Here is a 5,000-nt window from a genome sequence, read left to right as displayed (position 1 = left end):
TAGGCTGCTTTGTCAGTGGGATAACGGTTACCATACAATACCATGCGTCTTTTCAAATGCATTGCATGAGTACTGTCACAAGGACCTTGCTTTTTGCGACCAGTTTATAGAGTCTGTTATGGCGATGGTCTAAAAATCCTTTGGGGTCGCCCCGCATAGGTTCAAATCCTGCCGACTAAGTTTGACAGCATGCGCCTGCTTTAGGTTGTAACCTTCTGGAGGCCTTGCTAAAACTTTATAAATTTTGTTTTAAAAAGTCATTGTTACAATATTACCCTTGAAAAGAGTTAGGTTGGTAAGAAACGGTTTTGCCCTCAGTGACACGGTGGGGAGACCGGTAGCTCGCCGTGATCGTATAGTGGTTAGTACTCTGCGTTGTGGCCGCAGCAACCCCGGTTCGAATCCGGGTCACGGCAAGATTTCCTAGACTTTTGAAATTGAGCTCCACGTTACCTCCTCACCCCGTGGGAGAAACGTCTGTTTTTTTCAGCCGTTACGATTCATTTTGCTGCGCGTTCCCATGCAACGCGCACGCATCGCGAGTGAGAGCCCGGATAGCGGTGCGCGGGGACCGTTCGTCTGTCTATTTCGACAAATCACGTCTCTGCATGTCCATCTTTTGCAGCCCATCAGATCTCAGCATTTCCATCTTTTACATTTTACGACAGCCAATCAGGTCTCTGCATGTCCATCTTTTGCATTTTATGAAAGCCCATCAGATCTCAGCATTTCCATCTTTTACATTTTACGACAGCCAATCAGATCTCAGCATTTCCATCTTTTACATTTTAAGACAGCCAATCACCGTGGCCCTTTCCATCATTGCCGGAGCATGCGCATAAGTCCACCTCTTATCGCTCACAGCGAATCAATAAATACTATTTTTATTTATAGAGTTATTTTTGGAAATATATATATATATATATTTTTTTTTTTAAATAAACTTTTAACTTAACGTTACATTGTTTAGGTAAGACGTTGACGGTGACACCGAGGTAAGATTTCTCTAATTAACCAGCTTTATAGTTTAAAAAAATAAAAATAAACTAGGTAAGACGACCTATGGGTAAGACGTTGACGGTGTCACCGAAGTAAGATTTCTCTATTTAATTAACTAGCTTTAATTCATAGTTATTGTTGTTGTTGTTGTTTTTTAATAAACTTTTAACTACGTTACATTGTTTTAGGTAAGACGTTGACGGTGACACCGAGGTAAGATTTCTCTATTAATATTTAATTAATAGTTTTTTCTTAAATAAACTTGTACATTGTGTTAGGTAAGACGTCGACGTTGTTGCTTTGTTTAGTCTGCTAACTAACTTAACGTTAGCTAAGAATGAATGAATGAATGAATGAATGAATGAAGGGAGTAACGTTAGCATTAGCTGAAACGTATTTTCGACAGAGAGAAACGAATGGTTTACATTGGTAACGTTACAACGTTGGTACAACAACTGATATTGTGTTCACTTTTAACACAGACAATGATTTAATATGAATTAATGAGTTTTGTATTGTATTCAGGTGTTGCACCTGTTATAACAGGAGACTTTGTGTTTACCAACTGATAATTTTGTGTTTACCAACTGATAATAATCTTAAAATGATTGTATTAAATTACTTCTATATCTGCTACTACTATGTATTAATATATTATACACTGAGGTACTATGTATTAATATATAATACACTGAGGTACTATGTATTAATATATAATACACTGAGGTACTATGTATTAATATATTATATGTATTACAGAAATATATAATACACTGAGGTACTATGTATTAATATATTATACACTGAGGTACTATGTATTAATATATAATACACTGAGGTACTATGTATTAATATATAATACACTGAGGTACTATGTATTAATATATTATATGTATTACAGAAATATATAATACACTGAGGTACTATGTATTAATATATTATACACTGAGGTACTATGTATTAATAAATTATACACTGAGGTACCATCTAATGCTATCTACATACAGGAGTTTTATAGTAGTTAGTTAAAACTAAACTACCCATGTTGATATGGTTAAACCATTTACTGAATAGTTACAAATTTAAAGTGAATAGTTACAATTTTATTTACTCTAGTAATAGAAGATGGCATCCAAACACAAAAAGCACAGGGCTATGAGCGAAGAGGAGTGGATGTCACGCCTGCGAAGGTTTGCTGCTGTAGGGGTCTGGCCTTCTGAGGCAGGAAACAGGCCGGCACCCCGCCAGAAAAAGTGGCATGACCTGTATCTGAAGGTAAATTTAGATAAAGTGTTATGTGTACAATAATAAAACATAAAGCTATGTCACATTCTTCACATTCTTATGATTCACTGCCAAACAATATTACAGATTGGAAAATGTCCAGTGCAGTTTAGGGGACAAATGCCTTTGTTTGGAGGGACACAGACATGTAGTTGTGGATTTCATATAGCAAAGGTATCCACAATCTTTTCCTAAAATTATGAAATGTTGGTGTTGTTGTCTCTATTATTAAATTTAATTTTCTTTTCTCTTAACCTGTAGCTGACACCAGGTCCCTCATCTGCATCATCTGTCGCTACAGCGGGTCAGACGGCAACACCTGCTCTCACGGCAACACCTGGTCTAACGGCAACATCTGGGCAGATGGCAACACCTGCTCTCACGGCAACACCTGCTCTAACGGCAACACCTGGTCTAACGGCAACATCTGGGCAGATGGCAACACCTGCTCTCACGGCAACACCTGCTCTAACGGCAACACCTGGTCTAACGGCAACATCTGGGCAGATGGCAACACCTGCTCTCACGGCAACACCTGCTCTAACGGCAACATCTGGGCAGATGGCAACACCTGCTCTCACGGCAACACCTGCTCTCACGGCAACATCTGGGCAGATGGCAACACCTGCTCTCACGGCAACATCTGGGCAGATGGCAACACCTGCTCTCACAACCCGCAAGCCAACTTTGACTATGGCATCAGTAAGTAATGAGTATTTACTGATACTGATATTTAAATTTTTAGCATATTCAAATATATGCATTTTAATTTACAAGGCTCCACTTAAGATGACTTTTTAAAAAACATTTTTTCAGTTTATAAAGCCACGGTTCGGTGGGTCCCACGGTGCCGCTTTAAAGCCAAACTTAGATTTGGGCAGGAAGCATGCAACCAAGGTATTGTAAAGAGAATGACAGTTTGAATTTGATTTTACAATCATACAATAAAATCGTGGTTATATTCTCTCAGCCCATCAGTTGCACTTCCGACTCTTCTGCCATGTCCAGCACTGTCACAGTATGATCCACCAGAGCCAGCGCTTATTTATCATCAGGCCCCCACTCCAGAGCATTTTTTTACACACCGGCTTCTCTTGTGGATGCCATACCACCTTTGGAAGGTCAGGCTGTGCTGTCCTGAGTGTGGAAAACAGCTCACAGGTTATGGAGCCCACAAGAGAGCCCGCCAGGTTTTGGATGTCGATAGGTACTACCTGATGATCACGGAGACCCTCTGGTGCAGTGCCACTGGTTGTAAGACGAGTTACATTTCCAGTAGCAAGACCATCTTGGACCAGCTGGATTTGGCACACAGAATGGAGTTCCGACTGATCCTGACACGAAGGTGAGTATACTGAAATTATTTAGCCTGTGTCACAAATGTTTGTCATTCAAACACATTAGAAATTAGCTTGTTTTAATGTTTGCCATTTTTTCACTTTGTTTCTTAATACAGATACGCTTGTGACATGCGTGTGATCCGTTTTCTGAGGGAGAGGACCTTGGGTAATAGCCCCAGCCGCTTGGTCAGGCAGGTGAGGGAAAATCACAGCGAGGAGTGGCTGAAGCGTGTTTGTCGCTACCTTGGCACATGCTCAGACTTTGTTGCCCAGCCAAGCCTGCTCCCTGTCCACGACCCTCCGAAGCCAGTGGCTATTCCTTCTCACAGGTGGATGCTGGCTGTTTATGGCCGAGACATCTTAAGCAGACTGGATCACATCAAAGCCAGCATAACTTCAACCTTTGGCAATATATTAAAAATGGATTCCACAAAAAAGGTCAATATTTTTTACTCTTACTACTGTAGAATCACACCTTACAAACAAAAGTCTAAAATACAACATTAGCATTAAAGACCTGTGAAAAATGTAATTATTGCTTTGTGTAAAAAACAGTATTATTTCAGTGTTTTACATATAAAATAAAAAGTTTATTTGGGCTTTAGGCACTCATTGTCTTTTGTGTTATCACAGATCACCAAGAAGCTATCAGGCTTTGCCAAGGGGACCGCCTTGTGGCTTACATCTGTGAGCAATGAGGTGGGCCAAATCCTCATCAGTGTCCTGACTGCTCAGGAGGGTCCTGCTCTTGACACCATGGCTGCTGATCTCATCCGCAGGTACAGCAATGCTGGTGTGGCTCCTCCTCGGCTTCTCTATGTGGATTGTGAATGTTGTCGGGAGGGCACTGGACAGACAAAACTCAAACAAAGATTTGGTGGGTGGCCAGACCTGGTTGTAAAGCTTGACATATACCACTACATGCGGCGACTGGCATCTGGGTGTACAAAGGATGCACATCCTCTGTACCCCATCTTCATGTCCAGACTGTCAAGCTGCATTTTTGAGTGGGACAGTGGAGATGTTGCCTTGCTGTGTCAAGCTAAGAGGGAACAGCTGAAAGGAGAAGGTGTTCCTGGGATCACTGAAAAATTAGTGGACCAGCAGATAACCAAGGAGGAACTGGGGTTGCACTGCAGGAGGCGGACAAGAGGGGAGCCGCAGACTATCATAATGATTGAACTGCTTCTCAATGAGCTCATGGGGGTAAAGGGCAGAGACCTTCTTGGTGTCCCTCTCTTGGACCACGAGAGGATGCAGCACATCTGGCAAACCCAGAAGAAGCACGTGAAGTGCATTCAAGATGAACCAGGTGTCCTTCTGTACACTGTAACTGGCACCACTACAAAGGGGGGCATTGTCTTGCCAAACTACAGA

This window comes from Abramis brama (assembly GCF_963993115.1).
Source record: "Abramis brama genome assembly, chromosome: 10".
Classification (NCBI taxonomy): Eukaryota; Metazoa; Chordata; class Actinopteri; order Cypriniformes; family Leuciscidae; genus Abramis; species Abramis brama.
The sequence above is the reverse complement of the archived record's forward strand: the minus strand, read 5'-3'. Positions refer to the sequence as shown.